Source organism: Notamacropus eugenii, chromosome 5 (assembly GCF_028372415.1).
Source record: "Notamacropus eugenii isolate mMacEug1 chromosome 5, mMacEug1.pri_v2, whole genome shotgun sequence".
Taxonomy (NCBI): domain Eukaryota; kingdom Metazoa; phylum Chordata; class Mammalia; order Diprotodontia; family Macropodidae; genus Notamacropus; species Notamacropus eugenii.
The window spans coordinates 290,682,562-290,710,286 of NC_092876.1; the positions used below are offsets into that span (position 1 = coordinate 290,682,562).

Genomic DNA, 27,725 nt, shown 5'->3' on the forward strand with positions numbered 1-27,725 from the left:
CTATGCAATAAAAAGGTAGATCAATAGAAAGAGTTGACATACATGTTAGAGCAGTAGATAAATATAGTAACCTTGTATTTTACAAGTGTAAAGACTTAAGATTGGGGGAATTGTTATTTAGTAAAAATTGTTAGAAAACTGGAAAACAGTCTTCCAGAAATTTGGCATAGAACAATGTCTTGCACCATTTTCCAAGATAAGGTACAACTGGTGACATGACATAGGCAGAAAAAGATAAGTTACAAGAAAATTTGAAGAACATGGAACAAATTATATATCAGACAGAAGGATAGGTGAACAATGAGCAATGGAGGTATAAAAAGTAATAAAACTGTAATTTTAATTACATTTAAATGAAAAGGTTTTGTACAACTAAAACAAGTGTAGCCAGGATCACAAAGAAAGTAGAAAATTAGAGGGAAAATTGTAGAGTTTCCCAGATGAAAGTGTCATATCTCAAATATGGTAATGCTAATGAGATTCAAGATCTTCCACATCCATTAATGGGCCTGCCCATTAAGAGGAGTTTGATTAGGGAAAATTTGTTGAAAGCACATACCTTTTGTTAATAAGGCACTGGTTCTCAAGGGTTGTGATGCCCCCTGACTCTGAAAAATCTATAAATACTCTGAGGTGAGGTTTTACTTTGAGATTTACTCATTGGAAGTGTTTGTTTGGCCAGATGAGACTCTGAACAACCACTAAGGAACCTCCTGGCTTTGAAAACCCATATGTTGGTAATATATATATATATATATATATATATATATATATATATACAGAGAGTTATCTTTTTGTTGATTTGTGATGTCTGTGTTGCTTATGGTTAGGCATCTGTAATCCCTGTCTGTTGATTATTATTTCTTTGTATTTTCTCCAAAGTTCAGGGTACTGACTTTTCCCCCTGAACTAAGTGAATAATATACATGTGGTTGATTAAAGTAATTGTTGACCCTCCAAAAGTTGCCTTTCCTTTTAGAAAAGCAGATCTAAGACCTTGTACAGCAGATCCTATGGTGTATGTTGGGGTGCTGGCTTTTACAAATATATGTTTGTCAAATATTTAAAAATACCCATCATTTCCCAAATGATAAATGGTCAAATGATATGAATAGGAAGTTTATTCAAAGAATATCAAAAGCAATCAAAGCAATTTTGAAGGAATCTAAAGTTTATAGTCATATAAAATGCTCTAAATCATTATTGATTAGAGAAATGAAAATTAAAACAACCTTGAGATATTATTTCATACCTATCAGACTCGATAAAATGCTTGAAGGGGAAAGTGACAAATGTTGGAAGGGATTTGGAAAAAGTGGGACACTAATTCATTGTTGATGGAATTGTGAATGGATCCAGTCATTTTGGAGATTAATATGGAACCGTACTCAAAGAGTCAGTAAAGTGTCTATATCCTTTTGCCCAGAAATACCACTACTAAGTCTATTTCAAAGATGATTAGAGCAATAGGAAAAGCACCTATATATTTTAAAATATTTATGGCAACTGAGGGGATCTCCATCAATTGGGGAATAGATGAACAAGTTATGATATACAATTGTGATGGAATACTACCATACTATAAGAAATGATGAGCTTGGTGATCTTAGAAAAGCATGGATAGACATGCATGAAATAAGGAAGAGTTAAATGAGCAGAACCAATTTTGACTCTTATAAACACCCAAATTAATTACAAAGTAAGATGAAGGCATATGGAATCTACATCCATAGAAAGAATTGATGAGTAGAAGTATGCATAGAAAGATTTTTACATAAATATATATTTGTATCTAATGGCAGCCATCTCTAGTATGGGGTACAGAGAGAAGGAAAAAAGAAATTTGTATGATAACGATTATATATCTTAAAATAATAGCAAGTTGAAGAACGCCTGCGGGGTGGGGGGGGTGGTTGTGGGAGCGGCCACGGCTTACTCTTCGAGCCCTTCCTGGAAGAGTCTTCTCTGCCAGGCTCGAGGGTCCCAGGCCGTTATAGCAGGTCCGCCCTGCGAGTGGGGACTCACCACCACGATGTTGATCTGCCTGACGAACGTGGCCGTGGTGCGCATGAAGCACAGGGGGAAGCGCTTTGAGATCGCCTGCTATAAGAACAAGGTCGTGGGCTGGTACAGAGGCGTGGAAAAAGATCTTGATGAAGTTCTGCAGACCCACTCTGTGTTTGTAAACGTTTCTAAAGGCCAAGTGGCTAAAAAGGAAGATCTTATCAGTGCTTTTAGCACCGACGACCAGACTGAAATCTGTAAGCAGATCTCAACAAAAGGAGAAGTACAGGGGTCCGATAAAGAACGATACACACAGCTGGAGCAGATGTTCAGGGATATTGCAACAATTGTAGCAGATAAATGTGTAAATCCTGAAACAAAGACACTATACACTGTCATCCTCATTGAAAGAGAAATGAAGGACATACACTATTCCATCAAACCCAACAAGAGCACAAAGCAGCAGGCCTTGGAAAGTAATAAAATAGTTGAAGGAAAATATGAAGATTGAGCGGGCCCACATGGGGCTTCGATTCATTCTACCCATGAGGGAGGGGAAAAAGCTAAAAGAAAAACTCAAACCATTGATCAAGGTAAAAGAAAGTGAAGACTTTGGTGACCAGTTAGAAATCGTGTGTCTAATTGATCCAGGCTGCTTCAGAGAAATTGATGAGCTGATACCGAAGGAGATAAAAGGAAAGGCTCTTTGGAAATTCTGTTTGAAAGACAGAAGAAGGAGATGAGAAATTTGAATGAAAGCTTTTCACTGTATCTTATAAACACAACACTAAAAGGTGTTCTCACTTCCCTCAAAAAAAAAAATGGTAGCAAGTTGTACATAATACATTTGCAGTTTCATGTGAAGTCATCTTTTTTAAAATTATAGTATGTTATGAAAATGCTTTATTCCATGTTAAAAACAAAATACATTTTAAAAATTTAAAAACAAAAAAAAGTTAAAGATTTTTTAAGTCACTTATTTCTTTAAATGTTCATTTTCACCCTGGTGGATTGTACTGTTTTTCTGAGTATGATATACTTCATTGTATTCTTACTTTTTTAGGTTCTGGAATGTCACGTTCCAAGTTATTAAATGTTGTGTGATTCTGGTTGTGATTCCACAGTATTTGAATTCTGTCTAGCTGAATGTAGTACTTACTTTGTAAGTTGAGAATTCAGGATTTTGACTATAATATTCCCAGGACTTTTCATTTTGGTATTTCTTTCAACTGGTGACCAAAAGGTTATTTTAATTTCTATTTTGCCATCTATGTGCAAGATATCTGGACAGTTTTCTTTTAAATTTTCTTGAAATGATGAAATTATATGCCTGATCTTTTATTGTTATTGTTGTTGGTGATGATGATGATGAGGGATTTCAAGTAGTCAGATGATTCCTAAAATGTCTCTCTTTGATCTACTTTCCAAGTTAGTTGTTTATGCTCTAAGACAGTTCACATTTTTCTTCTTTAAAAAGCAGTCTGACTTTGTTTCTTAATGCCTTGTGCTATTAGCTTTTACTTAGCCATTCCTAACTTTTAAGTAGTTCTTTTTTTTCTTTTCTTCAGTGAAGATTTGTGCCACTTGTAAGATTGTGGCAATTCTAATATTTAAGGACTTACTTTCTTCACTATTTTGAACCTCTTTTATCATGCTGTTAAAATTATTTTCAAAACTTTCTTACATAATTTCCTCTGCCACTATTTTTTCTTTTTCTTTTATTTTAAATTTTTCTCTTTTTATTTCTTTCTTTAATTCTTCTGGGTATTTTTGAGAGACTTTTGTCCAATGTACATTTTTATTTGAGAATTTGCTTAGAGCGATGATCAAAAAAAGAGCCTAGACATCATCTTTCAAGAAATTATGAAGGAAAACTGCCCTGATACTCTAGAACTAGAGGGCAAAATAAACATTGAAAGAATCTACCAATCACCTCCTGAAAGAGATACAAAAAGAGAAACCCCTAGGAATATTGTAGTCAAATTTCAGAGTTTCCAGGTCAGGAAGAAAATATTGCAAGTGGCTAGAAAGAAACAATTCAAATATTGTGGAAAAACAATCAGGATAACACAAGATCTGGCAGCTTTTATGTTAAGGGCTTGGAATATGATATTACAGAAGTCAAAGGAACTAGGATTAAAATAAAGAATCACCCACACAGCAAAACTGAGTTTAATACTTGAGGTGAAAAAATGGTCATTCAATGAAATAGAGGATTTTCAAGCATTCTTGATAAAAAGACCAGAACTGAGTGGAAAATTTGACTTTCAAACACAAGAATCAAAAGAAGTATGAAAAATTAAACAGGAAAGAGAAATCATAAGGGACTTTCTAAAGCTGAACTGTTTACACTCCTACATGGAAAGATAATATTTGTTAACTCTTGAGACTTTTCTGAGTATTTGAGTAGCTGGAGGGATTATACACACACACACATACACACACACACACACATATGGAAAGAGAGACAGAGACAGAGACAGAGAGACAGAGACAGAGAGACAGAGAGGGAGAGCGAGCACAGGATGAGTTGAATAAGAAGGGATGATATCTAAAAAAATTAAAAATAAAATTAAGTGGTGAGAGAGAAATATATTGGAAGGAGGAAGGGAGAAATGGAGTGGGGCAAATTATCTCTCATAAAAGAGGCAAGAAAAAGCTTTTTCAATGGAGGAAAGAAAGGAGGATGTGAGAGGGAAAAAGTGAAGCTTACTCTCATCACATTTGGCTTAAGGAGGGAATAACGTGCACACTCAATTTGGTATAAAAATCTATCTTACACTACAGGGAAGTAGGGGAGAAGGGGATTAGTGGGATAGGGAGGATCATAGAAGGGAGAGCAAATGAGAAGGAGGAGTGATTAGAAGTAAATACTTTTGGGTAGCGACAAGGTTCAAAAAGAGAAAAGAATAAATGGAGGGGGCAGGATAGGATGGAGAGAAATATAGTTACTCTTATACTTATGGAAGCCTTTTGAAAAACTAAATATAAATAGCCTATATTGAAGCGCTTGCCTTCTCAGTGGCAAAGAGAGAGAGGGAGAGAGGGAGAGAAGTTGGAACTCAAAGTTTTAGGAATGTTGAGAATTGTTTTTGCATACAACTGGTAAATAAGAAATACAGTTAATGGGGTATAGATATCTCTCTTGCCCTGTAAGAAAAGAGAGGAGATGAGGATAAGGAAGGGAGGGGTGTGATAGAAGGGAGGACAGATTTTAGGAAAGGGTAATCAGAATACATGGCATTTTGGGGTGGGAGGAGGGGAGAGATGGGGAGAAAATTTGAAACTCAAAATTTTGTGAAAATGAGTGCTGAAAACTAAAAATAAATAAATAAACACTACAAAAGATAGAATTTGCTTACAGATGTTTTCATGTCACTGTATTGTATGTTTGTATCTTGAACTTCCCTGCCCCCATAGTATTTTCATTATGATCAGGTTTTTTAAAAAATTTTTTGTTGTTGTGGTTGCTCATTTTTCTAGTGAACTTTTTGACTTTGGACTTTATATTACTGTTGGACTCTGCTCATTTCTGGATGAGAGTCTGGTCTGAGCTTCTCTCATTTATGTCTTTCTGCTACCTTCATAACTTAGTCTGGAGTCCTGTAGATTTTCTGTGCTTCCAAAGTGGTTTGATCTAGTAAGAGGTGTGTTTACTACTCTTCTGGTCTACACTACAAATTTATGATCTGATTTAGGACAATCGCCTTATGTATAGTTGAGTTTCAATAGACTTACTTACCTTGGACTCAGCTTACTGGCAGGCTCTATAAGTTTATAGTGACTGAACTGCTTGGTTCCTTTTGTTTGGTCTTCTGCCCTGGTTTATTCCACTGCAGTCTTATGTACTGAACTAAGCTTAGATTTGAGTCTGCACTATGCTTTTAGACTCAGAACCCCACAGCTATATTTCTGGAACTTGTTCCTTACTCCTTACATAGGTAGGTTCTCTTGACCCCAAAACCAATGACCCCTCTTCTGCCCTAGAACTGTGACCTCAAACTGGGCAATGAGTGATAAAACTGCTAGATAGTATCCTTTCTTGCTCCTGATATTAATTCAGAGGTACCCTGGAATATATCTGCCAAAATGTTCAGTCCTTTTACTATCCCTTGGCACTGGGAGGCTTCCTGCCACTGCTTCTACATGTCACTTCCACTTCTGTGTGCTTCCACACTTCGGCTGTTGCTTGGCATAGCTCCTGGACAGCCCTACCCCACCCAGGTGTCAGAAGAATTCTCTGGCTATATATCTTCCTAAGCTTCTCTGGATGAGAAATATGACTCATTGTGACTTTCTTGGCTTTCCTTTTCCAAAGTTGGTTTGGCATTCTTTCTGTGTTATTGTGGAAAAGATTTTTGGGAAACTAAGGCAAAATTGTGACCTTTAGCTATGCCATTTTGACTCACACCCCTTCCCCTAAATTTTCACACCTCCCTTATCTATCATACTGTTCTTTTACTTGCAAAAATTCACTTCATCACATACTTATCATATGACTACTAAGCTCAAAAGGCTGTGGTAGGCAAGAAGGTTCAAAATATGTCTATCCTAATTAAAATTTTTAAATTGTAGAATTTATACTATGTGCCCAATCTTATGTAGCAGAATCATACCATTTCCCCGGTGGTTTTAAATTATTATAATCAGGAAGAAAACTTTATTAATAGAAACATCATATAGCACTACAAAGTAAGGATAGAAAAGAAAGATAACTTAAACTGTAAGTAATCTAGATCATAAAGGATTTTTCATCCATAATAATGTATTTTTTAACACAGTAAGTACATTTCCAATAAGATACTCCTACAATCAAAATGAAAATAACAATGATTACACATTGTAAAGAAAATTGTCATTGTAATGAGAAAATTAATGAAAGGAGGGTAGTGGTGACCAAATACTCTTTTTGTGGAGAGATGAGAAAACTCAGATTTATAGTGAATGATTTTTTCAAATTGCATTATTTTATAATAATTTCTCTTGAAATGTTTCTAAAATTCTGCTACTTCACCTTGGAACTCAGGAATACAGAAACACATTATGGATGCTCTTATTACAGTAATGACATGTTTGGCCTTTAGACACAGCTCTAAAAAGAGTTTAGTATATTTAAATAGTGGTTGGAAGTTACTTTTTATTCCAGTTAAAAGGTGTTAAAGTGTAATAACCATTTTTCTACTCAAAATTATTGATGAAATCCATTGTCATTTGAAGGCAGATGGTCTTTTAAAAGAACAGGAAATCAATGTTTTAAAAAAAGGCAGAGTTGTGATTTAAAACAAGTGTTTAGAGGTCTCATGAAACATACAATATAAAGTTAGCAAAAGAACACAACTATGAAGACAATGCTAAAATTAGAATCAGTTTTGCACATATTATAATGTAGAGCCATGAAAGTGAAATAAAACTAGATGGAATCAAGTCAACTAAAATGTAAATTAGTTTTTTTAACCTAAGTACCAGATAGATCTTCAACATGACGGTCAAGGGACTTGGGATGGGAATTTATTTAAACATGGATTTGTTCTTAAGTGTAAATAGATTTCAATTGTTAAAAAGTATACTGTGCAAGCAGTATAAGTATTCTACCTATACAAGTAGAATTTTTTGAGTTGCTTCTCATATGTACAAGATTAAGTTTATATCAATTAATGTTTCACTTGAACCTTATTGTTGTTGTTACTGCCACTGCCTTTGGTTATTAGGGTTAATTTTTATCACATTTTATTTGCTATTTTTAAGTAGCACTTATTTTTAAATTAATCTGTGCCTTCAATTACCCCTTAATTGAGCACATTTTAAAAAATGAAAAAAGAAACCACTTCAATATATATTTACATTGTCAAAACAAACACCCACATTAACTATATGTAGAAATACATAAGCTCTTTTGAATTTTAAAGTATCATTTTTTGTAAGGAGGTGAAGGTTTCTTCATTTTTAGATACAAATCTGAGTTCTAAAGTCTTTCATAATTCATTTTCTGCATAATAGTGTTATTCTATGAATTGTTCTTCTATTTCTGCTTACTTTGCTTTGGATCCCTTCATAAAGGTCTCACAAGATTCCTCTGAAAGTGTTTATTTCATGGTATTTATGGTACAATAATATTCCATTATGCCATAATTTGTTTAGGGATTCTCTAAGTTTCCAACTATTTCAGAGATCATAAAAAGATATTGTAACTATTTTTGTAAATATAGATCTAGATGCTCTCTTTCCTTGATTTGTCTAGTGAATTAAACCTCATCTTAAATTTGTTCAAAATCAAATTATAATGATACATGTAATCCAATTTTGTGTCTGTGATCCAATGATATAAAATAAGTGTCTAGAAAAAAAGAGACCTACTATGACGTGACTAGAACCAGAACTTCAAGTGAATATTAATTTATCAATATTGAGCTTTATTTATTTTTGTATTCTGGCCCCACCAACATCAAGGAGAATGGATTCATGATTACTGGAAAATTAGTAGTGAAATTGCCAAATGATATAAGCTTCTATAATATCAAAATATAATATTTATACAAGGATTTCAGTTCATTGAACTGAAGAAGTATTTCCCTTATTGGACTTTTAAGGGTCATTTTTACACTTGTCTCCTTATGTCTTTAAAATCTATCCTTTATAATTGTTTTCTTAAAATCCAGATGTAGGAAAGCCATACTTTGAAACTAGTGGCTATGAATTCAGCAGTCATAAAATAGAATTCAAATAATAGGGAGATTTGGTGTTCTAGCAGTTTCTTGAAAATGACCAAAATTCATTTATCAGGACAACACATGGCAAATGAAGCAAAATGCTGAGGCAATTTTTACCTATCAAAATGTATTTAACCAACAAACTAATTTATTTTAAAGTTAGAATTTATATTTGAAACATGGAACATATTTTGCTATTTCATAAAGATTCCAGGACACGAAATTAGGAAAAGTGATTTTTTTTTTGCCACCTCTGAGATTCATTAGCTCTGTGACTTAGATAAGTTACTCAATTTCTCTGACCACCAATTTCTTAATATATAAAGTAAAGGAATTAGACTAGGAGATAATTAATATTCCTTCTAGTTCCTCAGTTCTGTTTTTTCTGTGATGTGGGTAATTGCCCTAATTTCTATGATTCTTTCTAAATTTTGTGGAGTATAGACTCAGCCTTTACGCTGAGTAAAGTCATCTGATTTGAAATACACTTAAGAAAGAGATGATGTACTTCAAATACAATATGAATTGTGATTTCACAAAACTTCAGGTGAATTCAAGATACAGTGTATTCTAAAAATGTGGAGGGAAGTCAATGTGTATCCCTGTGATTGACTGTATGCCATAATAAAATGTGTGGTAGAAAAATCAATGATTTAATGTATTTGAAAATTGTTGACATCATAATATGTGCATGCAATATTTTTATAAAGTGTATACCATTTTTAATAGCATTCATGTTCCCTAAAAATGGGGTCACTGGTTGGGCAACATAAGGGAATGGGCATTTTTATAATATATAGCATGGGGCAGGTACTTGTCATTTTTTAAAAAATAATACCCCATTGGATTTTCTCAACAACCCTGAAAAGTAGGTTCTATTAGCTATATTTTAGAGTTAATGAAACAGCAATAGAGATTAAATGATATATAAAGGATTTTGCAGCTAGTAAATGTTTGACTTCATTTGAGATAGATAGATGAAGTGTATGTGTGTGCTTGTGTATATATATATATATATATGTTATATATGATGTATGTATACACAATGTATGTATATTCACAATATGTGTGTATTTATACATATAAATATATATGCAGGTATGATTAGTTATAAATATATATGTTCATTTTCTTTTACTTTTTTCCCCTTTATTTATTTATTTTTAGTTTTCAACATTCATTTCCATGAGATTTGAGTTCCAAATTTTCTCGCTATCTCTCCCCCCACCACCCCAAGAAACCATGCTCTTATGTGCTCATTTTCAATGAATATAGTTGTATGATGGAGAAACTGACAAAAACAGATTTTATTCTTATTAGAATGTAATGTAGCTAAAAGTTCTGTGAGGAGCCTTTCGTGCCTTTCTTAACACAAGTGTTTTCCTTCTATTGATTATTTCCAATTTATCTTTTATATAATTTATTTGTTCATAGTTATTTTTCAATTATGTTCCCATTTAGACTGTGAACTCTTTGAGAATAAAGACTGTCTTTTGCCTTTAGTTGTATTCCCAGTACTTAGTATACAATTGGCCTAGATCATTAAAAATTTCGTATTTGTTGACTATTATACTTTTATGATTTCTTAATTTAGTCATATGTATTTCATAAAGGCAAGTAACTATCACATTGTTTTATACTTACTTATTTGTTTGTTACACACACATGTGTATGCATATATATGTATATACATATATATATAAGTATATGTGAATATGGAATTATTATATGTGTGATTTTTGCTAGTATTCATAATTTTAGGAGTTCTAATTACTTTTGGGTTCCAGTGTGTTATTTATACCCTTCTTGTAGAAGCTCCATTATTATAGATGCCGGGAGTGTTTGTAACTTTTATAACCAATGTTGGAAGTTGCAAGACCACTTAAGTGTGAAATTAAATTCTGGAAAAAGATGAAATGGCTAAAATAGCTAAAACATTACGTAAAAAAAAATCAAACAGTACAATTGATCCTACTTAATTACATGCTTAATAATTTTATACCAGTATAAAGGACTTTGACAGTACACTAATCCATTTCATATTCATTGTCACCATATACCTATTCTTTCTTGTTTGCTTTACATCTCATTACCATGCACATAAAATTAGTATTGTTGGAAATTTTCTTATATTATTTCCATACAAAATGAGTAAAATTCTAATATGTGAATGTTAAGTAGCTCGTTAGCATGATTTATAATATATCTATTCATGATAAAAAAGCAGCTGAGAAAAGGTGATATGAAATAGCACTTTCTACAGTACTTCTAAGACAAGGGGAATCATGTTTAGGATAATAAATACTTTAGGGAAATCAGTAAGCCTGAAATACAAATAAAATAAAGGCTGATGTTTTGTATGTTTAATTCAATTCATTAATAGAATACATTTATTTTAATTAAATGATTGACTTCTTTGTATTTTTCACCAATTGTTTTTCATGATTAAACTTTCATAGACATATGTAGAGTGTTTATATTCAAAGACAAGCTATGCTTTACGAGGTAGGGTTTCAAATTGTTAATGTCAAAGCCATTAATACTTGAAAAAAGAACTAGGATGAGTAGCTATGGATATTATTAGTGCAGTCATAGAGTATCTGTAGCCAAACAATTTTGCTGAAACCATTTGTTTTAATAATTCATATTTTTTTTGTTTTGCTTAATTTTTTGTTTCCATTTTATTCATTATGTTTCAGAAATTGGACAATTACATTTGCTTCTGTTTTAGATCCCAATAGAAGGAGCCCACTTCTCTTTCTGACATCAAGTTAAGGGCATGTCTTTCAAAAGTAGAAAGGCAGACGTTGTATGAGTGGGCTATCCAGTTTAATTTGAGTTAAAATAATTGGTGCAGTAAAATGCCACTGGCTTTGGAATCAAAGGACTTAATTCCTACCTTGGCTGCTTACTATCTTAATTACTATCTTATCTTTTGTAAGTAACAACCTCCTTGGATGTCAGTAACTGTTTTTGTAATAAAATGTATAGTGGTACAATAACGGCTTCTTGGGTCCTCTTCAACTCTATACATATTGGATCCTATGAATTAAAGAGAGTCAACAGACCTTTTATTCAGTCTTAGAAACAATTTTTTAAAAATCTGGGTGCCCAAATTAAATTTTATTGGAGTAGTTGGCACAAACTTCATCTCTGCTCACATTTCTGTGTGCCATGCTTACTGCTATATTCTTTTCCTATATCTTGTTTCTATGCCACAGAGTTTGAAAAACCCAAATATCTTTTTAGTTAATCCAATTATACTTTGTCATAAAAAAGTGTCCAATAGGAAAAGAGTGATTAAAAATTAAGGCAGTATATGGGATATCAAGATGTACTGGTAAATGTTAAGCACTCTGTTCCCATGGAAGATGTGTTACATTGATCATTCTTTAATTATTAGTAGTTTTAAGTATTTATTATTAATATTTTATCCCTCTCATTCTTAAACCTAGATAATCAATAAAACAATAAATCAAGATTGGATTTGTAAGATTTGCCAATTTCTGAAGTCTCAATTCTAACACTGAAAATTTAACATGAGCTCCCACCAGCAAAAGGACCAGGTTTTTACTAGTTTATTTATATTTTGGTCTACTAAAAACACGCAGCTTATTTTTTTTTATTGTTGGTTATTGTCGACTTTGTCTTTCTAAAAAAAATTGGACTAACTCATATTTATACTTCATTCTTTTTAAGGTTTAACAAACCAATATCAAGTTTGTTTTTACACAGGTTCTCTTTAGGAATGTAGTCATCTTGTCTTCTCCACTGCAGTTCCCAATCATGATTTTCAAAACTACTTTTTGTTCTAAGAGGAGAAATAAAGCAGAAAAACATGCCATTAGATAGGACCTGTATGACTGGCATTAATTTTGTCAAATAACTCAGTTTATGAGACTCAAGTAGGAGGAAATAATGGAATAATTCACAAACTTGTGAAGTTGAGAATATCACATCCAACTAAGGGGAACTAGCAGCTGCATCTCAGCAGTTACCAGAATGTTTCTATAAAATGAAGTCAGTTCTTTTCTTAAATCATGGGCATTCTTTGAACCCCTTTTCCCACAAAGGGAATGGTCATTTGTTTTATTTTTCTTTGAACAATTATAAATGTGAGCTAATCACAAAAATTTTCTAATGACAACTGTGAGACATTTAGGGATATTTGGAAGAGAATAGGAAAGATTATTTCTTCTCAAAGATCAGGCTTTTATTATGAATTTTGAAAAAAATATTAGAACATGAATCTTAGAATTTATGAGAAGGTTAATGAACCAGGGCTTTGTGAAGACAATATCTAAGCTAAAATCTTCTCTGGTAATGTCAGTTCTTATCAAAATAAAATAATAAGATGACTAGAATGGTAGCTTTAGAGAATCTGAATTCAAGACAAAAAGGCATACGACCTGAAAGTGACATTCCTTGGTCCTATACTAGGTAAGACTATTCAAGGGCTTCACATGGAAGCTTAAAGCTATCAAATATGCCTTCATTTTATTTAACATGTATGCATATGTACCCCAGGTACTGATGTTGCTATGACAGAAATCAGCCCTTAAGGATAGGGCAGGAAAGAGTTTAGCCTGGGAAGTCTGGTGTCATTTACATATATGTATGTATATATATAATCTACATAAACAAGAAACATATCTATTTAAAATATGATTATATACATATACATATATTCATATATATGCATATACATACGTACATACATAGATACAGAGTGGTTCTGATTTTTCTTTCATTCTAAAAGAGCACTTTGACATCAGGGAGATTATGACATGACTTGCAAGTGACATTAATTTATATATGCACACATATATGTATATGTATGTATGTGTATGTATATGTATGTATACATATACATGCACACATGCATTCATACATATCCATATCCATACAGACAGACATATATCACATATTTGTTTTATGCCACTGGAACTGTGGTAAGTCCTAGGGATAATTTTCAAGAGGCAAAAAAAATTTTTCTAACTCCTAGAAGCTCACACACACAAACATACAAATAAATACTATGACATAGATAGATAGGTACAAATATGTATCTATAGTAAATTGAATATAATCTCAGAAAGACAAAACTAACAATGGGGGAAAGGAAGGTGAGAAAGTTCTTCTGTGGGAGGTAATATTTAAACTGAGTCTTTAGGGAAGGAGAAATGAGGAAACACAATTCCAGGTTTGGGAGAGAGCCAATTAAAAGATTCAGAGTTAGGAGATGGAGTGTTATTCAAATGGAATAGTAAGAAGCTCAATATCATGAGATTGCAGAGTGTGTGAAGAGGAGCAAAGTTTTAAGACTGAAAACACAAAATGCAACAAAATTGTGAAGGACTTTAAGGACCAAATGATTTTATGTTTGTTCCTGAAGCTAAAATGAACCCACTGAATGTTATTAAGTAGGGAAATGACATAAATGTATGCTTTCAAATAAGTATGTGTTTTATTTTATTTTCATTATAAATAGTAGCTGAATTTTCATCATAAGCAACAACTTCAGGTGATGGGGCCTAAGACTAGACCAAATTATCATGTAATATGGTTTTGTGTCTCGTCATTCCACTATACAACATTTTCCTACAGACAGAGACTTTTGTCTTATTGCCTCTACTGCCTAGCTCAATGATTTCCGTGTATTAATTACTTTATTTAAAATATACATTTTCATATTCATGTCGAGACTTAAATTTTTCCCATTATCTTCATAACAGGTCATTGCAGTTTCTATTTTACTTATAGGCTGAAAGAACTAAATGAGTTTCTTTAGATCTCACCTGGCCCCATATTTCCTTTGATCTTCCTTTCCCTGTATCTTACATTTTCTTGGATCATTTCTCTCTCTCTCTCTTTCTCTCTCTCTCTTTCTCTGTCTCTCTGTCTCTGTCTCTCTCTCTCTCTTTTTCTCTGCCTCTCTCTCTTCCTCTCTCTCTCTTTCTTCCTCTCTCTCTCTTTCTTTCTCTCTCTCTCTTACTCTCACTCTCTCTTGACAAGTTAGATAAAGAAACTACTATTGAATGAATCACCATATACTATACAATTTCGAAATATTGCCTCATCCTTTCCCAAGCTCTCCAGCATAACCCCTTATTTCCTCCATCAATGACTCATACTGTGTGTGCATACATGCTCTGCTTCAAATGCAGCTGTAATCATAAAGGTCCAGGATTTTTAAAAATGCCTTCTTATGAAAAAGTTAGGAATTTAAATTTTATGCTTAATCAGGCTCTTTCCTTTTCCTGTGGCAGAGGGAGATAGCAGTGATGGAAGGGAGCAGCCTTACTTATTAAGGATGAGGATCTTAATAACTTTAAATGACCAGAGGATCCTCTTTATACATCTTCATTTTTCTTCTTTTTCTTTCTCCTGTTCAGATTCATTGTATTTACTACACATCAGCCAGACTCTCACCTCTACCCTTTCACCTTATATGCACCCCCTTACTCACCCTGAATTTACAACCACTCATGCTCCTGTTCTCTGTTCCTTTTTATCCATAAAAACCATAAGGTTCTCCTCGTTGACTTAGTCTACTTGACCTCTACCAGACCTCCCAGGCTAAACTCTTTCCTGCCCTATCCTTAAGGGCTGATTTCTGTCATAGCAACATCAGTACCTGGGGTACGTAGGCATACATATTAAATAAGATGAAGGCATATTTGATAGCTTTAAGCTTCTGTGTGAAGCCCTTCCCTGGACTTCTCAGTATCTTATAAAACAGTCAAAATAGAAAAAGAAAAGAAACTTCCATTTCTTTTCCAATTTCTCAACTTTTTTTAAGAAGTGTTAAAGAAAGGAAATGTGAAATCTTATATGTGAAATATGAGAAAATTGTTGAGGCATGAGTTCATATAAAAGGAGAAAAAACTGAGTTAAAAATAGAAAACAGAAAGTAAATGGTAGGAGGAATATTAAGCAAAATTACAGAGACATAAGAAGGAGTGTTCTAGAATCAGAATTTTAGAGCCACAATGACTTAAGAGAGCATCTGCCCTTAGTCTCTATCCCTTTGTATATGAAGAAACTAATTCTTCTCTTGATTAGTTGACTGAGTTGAGGGGAAAACTTAGTTTAAGGTAGGTCGGGTTGGTTACAATTCATACAATGAAATTACTAGATAATGAACTAAAATACCAAAATCATAACAGAAGGAAAATATACAAAGTAATTAGATTAAAGATTAGCACTTAAGGGCACACATATGAATTCAAAGAGACTCATTATCACCTAAGGAAGATTGCTGATAGACTCTCCATCTACACTTGCAGGGATATTTCCCTTAGTCACAATAAATCTCACCATAATAAATTTTGCATCAGGGAGCAATATTTGGTGGGGTGGGGATTTAATGAACTCTTCCAATAAACCCCCCGGTAATAATTCCGGGTCCTACTTTCAGAACAATGTCAGCAATTCTCCATTTCATGTATAGATAAGCTATTAACACGGAAGATTAGGGAGGCAGGTTACCCTAGCCTCGGCCCTGACTATGTACAAGATGATTTATAGCAGCCAAGAGACCAAGTTAGTAAGAAGTCTAAAGCATAGTTTATAGGAGTGAGGTAAAAACCAAGGAAATGTAGAAAGTGACATTATTTCCTTATTGGTCTTCAAAGAACTGAATAAATTAGTCTGTCCACCTGACTCATTCAGTGTTTGTTAGGAGACTTTTTTCTAGAAAACTTCCCTTGCGGTTGTCTTGAATGCTGGAATTGAAAAGTTAGGAATTTGAGAACAAAGTGACCCAAAGATGAAGAATGAATTTAGGTATCTACACATTGCCCATGCAATGAACTAGATAGCTCCAACCTGCAGAATGTATAGTACCTGTTCTTCAGTAAAAGATATGGTATAAAAAGGCAGATGGTGATTTTTGTATATAAATACTTCATTTTATCTCTGATCTCGTCAATGAGGGTACTCCCTCCAAAAGTAAATATGAAAGTTCATCCATACCTGCTTATGCTGTATAATTTTTGCCTAGGTTTTCCCATAAATCCTTTACAGAGGCTTCCCCTATCAGGTTAGAGGCCTTCCTTGGAATTTTTGGACTTTGCCTACAAATAGAGCATACAACTGTCCCTTAGTTATCACTTGCTCTTTTTGCATCAGCAACCTGCCTCCATTCCCAGGTATTTACCTCTTTAATACTGCTTTATGCCCATTCTGCTCTTTAGTTCTTCAATGGCAAAATGGAATTGACTATTCATATCCTCCATATTTATCTCTACTGCCTTTGAATTATCTGCAAATTTAGTTCCTTAGTATCTATAGTATTTTATGATTCACATTCCTACACAATTATTAGTAAATACTGAAATTAAAAATATGAGATCCACTTAAGGTCATTAAAAGCATTTCAGAGCTACCCCAAAGCAGCACAATCTACTCATCTGTTTAATTCTGGATCTAGTTAGTTGTCCCACATTATTATCCTTCATGGTACAAACTGAATCTCTGGACTATCAGCATGCATAAAATTAACTAAATAATATACATTCTTCATCTACTTCTTATTATTTTCCTATGTAGAAAGTTAGACTTAGTTCTTTGAATGATGATGGATCATACTGAGAATATTTTGTAATATCTTATTCTTTTATGTTATGTTTTATATCATCTGCAAAAAAAGGAAAGAAATCTGGAAAACCTCATCATCTATAGTGAATGGTCTTCCATTTGAAAGGGAGAAAAGGAATAAGAATTTATATCACACCTGCTATGTTCCAGGTACTATGCTGAGCACTTTTTACCCATATTAACTCATTTGACACTCACAGCAATCCTGTGCTGTGCTATTATTAATCACGATTTTACAATTGGGGAAGCTGAGGCAAACAGGTTAAGTAACTTGCCCAAGGTGACAAAACTATTAAGTTTCTGAAGCTAAATTTGAACTCACATTACCGAGGCAAGGTTCTAGTCATCAACCTAGTGTCAGCCAACAGCTGCCTCATCTGGACTCTTAGCTTATGTTCTTTACAGCACTGACAAACACTGTAAAAAATAAGGTATCTTTCTGTTTTAACAATGAGATGGCTATTAAAATAGCAGTTATTGTTACATGTCCCCAGGGAAGTCATATTATTTCAACATTTGCAGAAGACATATCATGATGGAGGAGAACCTCTAAATGGAGTATTTTGTTTTACAGTCAGAAAAACCAATAATCACAGTGGAGTTATATTCTCTACAACGTTCTGTCAATTTTGTGTGTAAAAAATGTGATCAGGTGTAGAATTTGGGAAAGTCTGCCTGTTCCCTACTAATATTTTCCTCAAGGAAACCATTTTGCGTATATAAATTGTTCTCATAAAATTTTTATAGATATACATTCTAAATTGTGAAAATAATTCTGACTTATTCACATTTGCACTTATTTGTATTATGCTCTTCCAGTGACCCCAAAGTCACTTAATCCTGTTTGTCAGTTCTTCATTTGTAAAATAAATTGGAGAAGGAAATGGCAAACAACTCCAGCAACTGTGCTGAGAAAACACCAAATGAGTTTAAAAAGAGTATGACACAACTGAAACACCTCAACAGCAGCAGCAGCAACAGCACAAGTGTACAGAATCCTAAGGGAGCACTTTTTAACAAAAACAAAATAGAAAAGTCTGATATTACCAACTATATAAATGATAGCCAAAGTAGGGGAAAATTTTCTCTTTACTAAACCAATTTTGTTTCGTTTTGTTTTGTTTTTACCAAAAGGATATATTTTCATGGATGGTTTAGGTTAAAAAAAAAATCACCAAGTATCCAACTTTTCTGTTCTTTGTTAGACTGGGTCTCATGAAGTTGACATGATGACAGATCTGTACTCAGATCCTTTCTAGATGGTAGAATCTGCCAATGCTTGTGATCTGACCTCAAGAATCAAAGGTCATTTCCACAGAGGTAACAGTAGGATTATCTAAAGAATAAAATTATCTAAGTAATTTTATAATAACACTGAAATGAAAAATGAATGATATTGTAGCAAAAACATTTAAAAACATTTAAAACATATTTCATTTTAAAAGTTAGGAAATTATATATCAATGTGAGTGAATGAATGAATGAAAAAGCATTTATTCCATGATTATTTGGTTCCAGACCCTATGCTAGGGACAAAAACATAAGAGTAAGTGTTCCTGCTTACTTAAGAAACTTACTTAATAAGAGAGACAACACATATATTATTACATATTTTCATATATATATACTTACATATATGTATATATATATATAGAGAGAGAGAGATTTGAGAGTTCAGAGAGGGGAGTATCTAGGAAGAGAAAAGGATGTTGAATTAATCTCTAGGACATTCAGTTAGCATTATCTTTTACTCTTTTCAGAATTAGTGATATTTTGTTAGTATGGATCAGATTACTAAACCCCAGGTCAAGAAGGAGAATGGGTTGGGAAAATTGAGAGTGAAACTGAATGTTAATTGTGGCATGATCTTGTAGTCTGAAAAAGTATTGTCAGAAAGAGTGAACTACTGGATTAACTTGCATTTGACTATATGTTTCATAACTGACAAGTAGAGTATTTCCATTATAATATATCATATAATATAACATTTAGTACAGAAATCAACACTATGCCCTTCCTCATGTATGCATAGTCTCCAGTAAGGAAAGTATGAACTTTTGACCCCCCCAAAGCCTTGCCTGTAAATGTCTATATCTTGTTTTCTATGTTCATCATAGTGTCTAATAATATCCAAGGTTCTATAGTTATAGTTATCAGCATAGACAGTATAATTGTGCATTTATTTCAACTTTATCAAATGTGTTAAGAGAGCATATGAGCAATTGAGGGAGTCAGGAAAAGCTTCCTATAGATCAAGAAATTACTATATCCAATGGGTAGATAGAAAAACAATGAAGGTGTTGAGATTCTGCAAGCTCAGAGCAAGAAAAAGCAAGTTTGAATGAATGCGTTGTCTGAACAATCAATAGAACTTTGTTAATACTTTGAAAAATGACCCTTCCTATAATGATTTTTATCAGCCTTTTTGGCAGCATTACCAAGAGCAGAATTTTCTACCTACTGGTGTAAATCAAATTTCAATTCTTTGCCACTTCCCAGGATTATATTTTATTTATTAGATAAGTGAATATGGTTTCTAAAGCTTACTGTATTCATAACTTGACAATATAAGAAACAAATAACTATTCTATCCTGAATAATTTATAACTGAATAAATATAGTGATCTGAATAAAGCAGTTGAATTGACTGTTATCTTAGAGCTGTCTGTAATCAAGTTTTCAGAAGATAGACTTATTTGAATGAATTCACTAATGACATAGAAGAGGAGTTGACCGACACCAGAGTATAAGATGAAAGTCCATCTTATTGACAATAAGAAATAAGAAATAAATAAATAAGAAATTATGTTTTTTTCATTTTGAAAGGACTTTGACATTTCTGGAAATCAACACCATGATAAAAGGCTGTGTAATCTAATATTTTGCTCTCATTTATCAAGTCATTTCAAATAATTGCCCTGAATATGTGTAATAAAGTATAATGTAATGTATCAGGAGTAACATATGTTAGATTTACTTTGTTTAATGTTCTACTGTTTATTTTTACTATTTTCTTTATAAAAATACAATGACTAAGCTAAATTAAAAATATTGTAATTCACAGACTGAGGACATAGAGGAAGTATATAAACACTACTGATAGAGGTAGAAAGAAGGTGAAAAATAGAATTTTCCTTTTGTAAATGAAATTAATTTTCTCAAAAGTATGAACATACACATTAAAACATGCCAATCTGAAGTATTATTTTGTACCACAAGTTGAACCTGGAAAAGAGCTGAACTGTCAAATCAAGGGAATATAGTAGTGAATAATATTTTATCATTTTCTCCAAGTAATTCCATGTTATTTTATCTATATGATTCTTCTAAATAAAGTTAGAAAAGAGTCACAAACCAATTTAACCAAGTAGATTGTTTTTCCTTCTAATGCCTTCTAAAGTTTGTACTTGCCCATCATTTCAGTTGATCAACAAGCTTGGGTTGTAGTCTAAGACTTGAAAAAGTTGGCATTTAAGGAGGCAATTGACCAGATCTATTCTTCCCATGAAGCCAAATATTGACATAATAATTCATAGATCATAACTAGTAGGTTCATAGATTCAGATCTTACCGATGGACAGAGAGATTTAACTTCCCATAGCTATGTGAATTTTCCCCAGTGGCAAATCTGGTATTCAAACCTAGATCTTTTAAAAATCCAATATGGCAGCCTTTTAATTGCACCATTAATCAGTTGACAAGCAAACATTTATTAAATCCTCTATGCCAGCCACTATGGTAGGCACTGGTAGTAGAAATACAATGAATAAAACAATTTCTACTAATAGGGAATTTCTCCTCTAATGGGAGATAATTTTATAGAAGATAATTACATGTAAAATATATTGTATAATTATATATAAAATAAATTGAAAGGGAATATATACAAAGTAATCAAATACAAAGTAGTTGGTAGGGAAGGGCATTAGCAATTGAGAGCCTTCCAAAAGGCTTGCTAAAGATTATGCTATCCAATTTTTATCATATTCCCTATCAGTTTTCAGATTATCAAATCTAATGATTAGGTGAAAATACACTTGCACACATAGACATGCAGAATAGGTTCAAAGTAGCAGGCCCACAGCAACAACAACAACAAACCAAGAGGAGTGTCTACCTGAAATAGGGTTACAAAAATGAGGAATAAACAAGCAAAAGAAAAGGACGCTTTGGGGAGGTTTCATCCTAGCCTAAACTCATCCCCTTTCTCACACCTCTGTACACAAACACAGACAGACAGCCGTATGAGCAGAACGTAAATACATAGCAGACATTTAGGAAACATATAATCCTTAAGTTACACAAACTCACACATCCATAATTATGCACAAACATGAAAGGTGCTTCGATGTAAGTTTTGGAAACAAAAAGAGAAAAACCACCCTTTTCTACCCTCCCTATATTAGTTTTATAAATACTTGAATAAAAGTGGGGTCAAATCCTTATTAATTATATATATTTCAAATTTCCAAGGAAACTGAGGTTGTTTTCAAATGTTTGAAGATCCATTGTTCAGGTGATGGTTGACAGTTATTCTATGTAATTTTAAAGGGCAGAACCAGGACAGGTATAACAGATCATAGAATCCAATAGTTGAGAAGGGCTTTAAGAGTCCAATAGTATTGGACCAGTACCCAAAACAAATCCCCAGTATAATATATCCAACAAGTGGTCATCTAATCATCATGTCTGCTTAAAGACATTCATGAAAAGGGAAAACACAGCCTCAAGGAGCAGCACATTTCACTTTAGGACCTTCCTCTTTTTACAGCCACTCACACTCATTTGAAACCTTAGTAGGTTCTGCCAGAGCTTGTGCTTTTACTGGTTTAGTCTTTAAGAACCCATATTTACCGGCTTAGTGTTTAAGAACCAATATTCTCCTCTATTTCATAATGAGTTATCAAGGAAGAACTTTAGTATAGTCAACATTTTTCAGATAACTTAAACCCAAATCAAAAGTATTAAAAATCCTTTCCCCAAATAGATCTAGAAAATAATTTGTTCTTTTAAAAAAGGATAATGTTATAATTAGCAACAGCTTTTGATAGTAAAACAAAGATGATTTAAGATGCTTTAAGTGATCATTACAAACATGAGGAGAAAATTGTAGTAGTTAAGGTTATATCATTTAAAAAACACAGAAAGAACTAATATAAAACAACATCAAGTTCATTTTCCTCTCTAGCCCAGTCTTCTACTTCAACCAAAAAAAGAGGTTTCCTATATAGTACAGTAAAACCAATGTAAACAAACATTGCTAAAAGCAATTTGCTTGCTTTAGAAACAAGAAGAAAGTCCTGTTTCCCTCCAGACAGTGTTTAGAGTTTTGGAGCAGTTGGACTAGAAACCTTTGATCTAGAGCTGAGTTCTGAATAACAAAGTTCCTTGATTTCTGAATAAAGAAAAACTATTCTATTAGGAATTGGCAAGTAAAGTTAAATTAGGATATTTGGTGAAGCTTTCTCATTTACCTCTTTTTGAACTCTCCAAATTAAAGATTTCTTTCCATTTAATATTTCTTGATTTTTAATGTATAAAGTCAAAATTTAATAATGAGAAAAAATAGGACTCATTGATAAGAAGGAAACAAAAGCCTCCATTTATTCTGCCGCCTCATTATAATAGAATTTGCTAGCTGGCATCATTCAGTTCTGAACTTTAATAACAGTGGACATATTCTCATTACAGCCTGGAGAGAGTCCCTGGAAATGTAGTTGGCTGAGTAAACAGCAGCAGTTCATAGCTAGGTAAACAGCAGGTAGTGGCACTGAAAGAGATTTCATATTTCCTTGACTTTGTTCGTCACAGCAGTAGGGTATGGTATAGTTCTGACTTCATCATATCTATGGTATAAATTCACAGAGTGTTTTCTATTCCATTGTAGCTTCTCTACATGCAGCCCAAAGGTGTTTTATGAGAGACAATATTGTCTTGTGCAGAGATTGGCAACCTACTGTGCATATGCCAAAAGTTGCATGAGATGATTTTTTCAAATATTGTACCAACCAATTGCAAAATTGTGAAGGAGATAAAGCTTGTTGTTGTGTTGGAATTTTTTTAGCACTTTCTGCATGCATTTTCATTGTTACCCATCTTCCATACCTTTTAAGTGCCTATTGAACAAATACTATTATTCTCCAGCTGTCCAATTCCCCTTGTTATTGTGCTTTCCACACTTGGTCTAACATATGTGCCCAGGCTTCATTTTCCATTCATTCTTCTCCTCCCCTGCTCCTTACCAATGACAAGACTCCTGTTTTCTTGACATTATAAATGTAAGTGTTGACAATATTCTTTCATCTGCCCATACTTCATCTCTTCTTCCAAATATCAGAATACCATGGTTCTCCTGTTCTGAAAGAATGAACAAAAAAGTTGCGTGGTTGAACTATGCTTCAAGGTCCCTGAGGATCCAAGTTCTACTTTGGCTTTTCTCAAAAAAATTTTGTAACCTGAAAGGACTCTATATTTCAATATCCAGTCTGTAAAACGGGGATTCTCTGTTCCCCTATGTAACTCATTGGGATTAATTGAAATAATATAAAAGTTCATGCTTTGAAAAATTGGTGCTTTGCCATTCTATGGCATCATTATAATTTATTATTTGTTCACTTGCATGTTTTCTGATTTCTTATCCTCTTAATGATTGACTATCTACAAAGAAGACTGCATTAGAAAGCCAGATTAATTCTCTTTGTTTTACAGAAGGCTTCCAAGGCACCACAGAAAATTGAGGATAGTGGGGAAAAGGGAAATAGAGAAATAGAGAAAATGCATACAAAATCTATATGCATGAAGATAATTAGGTTATTATGCTCTACAAAATATTTGATTACATCTATAGCTATCACATCTGAACACCAGTATTATTTCTGGTGGGAGTGGTTGTGGTAGTTTTGGTGCAAGAGATTCTGAACCTTTGATTTCATTCTCAGTGAGGAAATGCCTTCTAATAATGCAAATCGGCAAGTGTTCTGCAAATTAAAGACTTAGAGGCTGCCTAGGGAACTGAAAGGTTAATTGATTTACCTAGAGTTATACAGCCAGTATGTCAGAGATGGAATTTTAACCTAGGCATTTCTGACTCTGAAATAACTCTCTGATGTCTAAGTTAAAATAGTTATGTTTGGAGAGGAAATAGTAAATTAAATCATATTTTTCAGGTTGAGTCTAAGATAGTAACTCAAAAAATCATAAAGGCCAAATTCAGTGTTTTCTATATACAGAGCTAATATGGCTCAAAAGTAGGTGTTAACAACAATAATGACAAGTGACATCTCTGTAGCACTTTTAAAATCTGTATTTTATTCAATCAACAGACATTTATTGAGTGCTTCTGATGTGCCAGCTGATCCAGTTACAATTATCATCAATCCCAGTCATATGACAGATGACTTACTTAAATGAACTAACTTGTCCAAGATCGGACAGCTAGCATGTGTTGGAGCATCCATTTGGACTCAAGTCTTCTCATGCTGAATACAATGATACTTCCACTGTAAAATGTGCTTAGCACAATTCAATCAGCTAAGTCATCTAAGGGCATTAAACAGCACCTGTAAGTGTATAAAGGGGGAAAAAAAAACAATATGTCTAAATGTTCTGACCCATTACATTTTGTAATACTTGGCAACACTCTAAATTGACTAAGTATATATTATACACTCCATGAAAGAAAAGAGTCTACTCTGTTGTTTTGAGATACACAGTGGTCTAATCATTAAATACCCTAGATAGTCACTTTCTGTTTCATCTGTGAGGCAGAACTCCCATCAATACAGCTATTTTCTATCCTTCAGCTACGGTACCAGGGAAGAAGAAAACTGCTTTTATTCTATCTTGGAGTTACAGAGTCTTTGTGGGTAGGTCTATGATGAAAGTCTAGTTCATCAGGTGACTGGTTGCTGAGGGTCTAAAATGATAGATAGTTTTGAGGAACTTTCTACTTTGAGAAAAACTCAGAAAACTCATACATAAGCTGTCTGATTCACAAATTACTACAGAATTGGTAAAAATAATATTTGTAAAAATAATAGGCCTGAATTAATCAACTTTTACAATCCAAACATCATTTCCTGTGGACACCATGACAATTTCTCTTTACCCATATTCAATTGCAAATAATTCCTTTACACTAGACATTTCAAGGAACATTTTTAGAAAGAAGACAGAACTCTTGCCCATCTTTTGGTGACATTTAGTTACCCATTAAATAATGATTCAGCTTGTTCAATATCAGCAACATCCAATTATCCCTGAGCTGACATCATTATACATAACTGCCTAGCTAAATTGGTTATTCTATGTCAAAGCAAATGAAAAAACTGTCCATTTGTGCATATTTAATTTGTAAAGCCTATTATTCTGTTATTAAATTTTAGAGAGCCTCATCACAGTTTTTGAGTATTTGCTTAAGAGAAGAAATTGAATTATCACAAAACAAAAAACCTGCCATTACTAATCAGGTCCATGGTTTATCCAGCATAGTATTCTGTTGACAACAGAGGTCCCAAAGGATGTTCTCCAGGAGCATGTGCTTGCCCTACCTCATAACAAACTCAACTTCTTTCAGGAGTCATTTCTATTCCTGTCATTCATAAATTTGCTTAATCCTTTTAAAAATCCATTTATGTTTCTTGACAATATCATTAATTGGAGCAAACAATTCTATGTTTTTATTACTTTTTGCCCCAAATTACTTTAACGAATTTTCAAGTTTTAGTACTTCAGAATTTACTGAACATTTGGTTACCTTATCTAGACCATTCATTGATATGATAATTTCATCTGCCTTCTCTCAGTTTGGGCCTGTTCATTTAAAGCTTCCCAATCTTTAGAAATTTACTTGAGATGTGATAGAAAGCCAGTGGGAATACTAGAGAATATAAATGAGATAACCAGATTGATGTGTGAGAAAAATTAGCCTAGCAGAAGTATGAAAGATAGATTAAAGTAGGGAGATTACAGAGGTGTGAAGTCTTATTTTGCAGAAGATACAAATGAGGGTCTATGTTAGTATAATAATAGTTGGAATAGAGAGGCACCAACCACAGCAAGACACAAAAAAATGTGTCAAAGTAAAATTGACAGGGCTTGGGAAGTGTTTGGATATAAAGAAAGTTCACAGAGGGGAAAAAATAAATGAAAACTATATCATGAACCTGTGACCATTGATGATAAAAGTGAGAAAAAAGATTATTGAAAGACATGATGTGTGAACATATTTGCAATTCAAACTCAACATGTCTAAAACTGAATTTTCAGACCATTACAACATCCTTGTTGATATGTTCTTTCAGTTTTGAAGGCAAGATTCTGAAAATCGCTAAGGAAAAAAGATATGGAGATAGAAGCTGGGAGTTCTGGAAAGGAAATTTATATAAATGGTAGTTGGAATCTAGAAAATGAAAGAAATTGCCAAGGGAGAGTGTGATAAAAGCAGAGAAGCAGAACCAGCACAAACATTGAGAGACAGTCATATGAAGGCATGGGGAAAAGAAAACAAGACAAAGGAAAGTTATTAGAAAGTTCTGAACAATGAAAGGGAATGTAGTGTATCTTGAGCCAAGAGAAATTGAGTGGAAGATTCTGATCAACATGAAGATGCTATAAAAAAAGTCAAGTAGGATGAAGACTGAAACAAAAAAAGACAGATTAATTCAGCCATTGATTTGGAGACAAGGTGGAGAGAGAGTGGAGTTGTAAAGACAAAATCAGATTCCTGCTAAGTTGAGAAGTGAATAGGTCATAAAATAAAAGAACCCAATATAAATAATTTATATTCCTAGAAGTTTGCCATAAAATAGGAAAGGAGAAGAGGAATAGTTGGGTGAGAAGAGAAGGCTTTTTTAAAAAAATATATATATTTATTTTCAGTTTTTAACATTCACTTCCACACAATTTTGAATTTCAAATTTTCTTCCTATCTCCCTCCTCCTCCCACCCCGGGACAGAATGTGTTCTGATTACCCCTTTCAATAATCTGCATTCCCTTCTATCACAACACACCCCATCCCTTCCTGCCATCCTCTTACGTTCTATTTTCCTGTAGGGCAAGAGAGATTTCTATCTTATTGCCTATATATCTTATTTCCTAGTTGCATGTAAAAACAATTTTTAACATTCAGCTTTAAAGTTTTAAGTTCCCCATTCTCTCCTTTCTGCCCTGCCCACCCACCCTCAATGAGAAGATAAGCAATTCAATATAGGTTATATGTGTGTAGTCAAGCAAATCACTTCCATAACAGTCATGCTGTGAAAAATAAACTATATTTACCTCTATCCTGTCCCACCTCCCATTTATTCTATTCTCTCCATTGACCTATCCCTCTACCAAAGGGTTTTCTTCTGACTAAAGCCTCCCCCAATCTGTCATCCTTTCTATTATTCCCCCCTTTCTTATCCCCTTCT

The 27,725-nt window shown here is 33.3% G+C and overlaps 1 protein-coding gene and 1 pseudogene across 3 annotated transcripts in view; both read left to right on the plus strand.

The window, feature by feature from the left end:
- The window catches only part of LRP1B (LDL receptor related protein 1B), a 2,222,640-nt gene that overhangs the window by 403,493 nt on the left and 1,791,422 nt on the right, over positions 1-27,725 (plus strand). The gene's annotated exons all lie outside the window — the stretch shown is intronic.
- LOC140506233 (ribosome maturation protein SBDS pseudogene) lies at positions 803-27,406 on the plus strand (annotated as a pseudogene).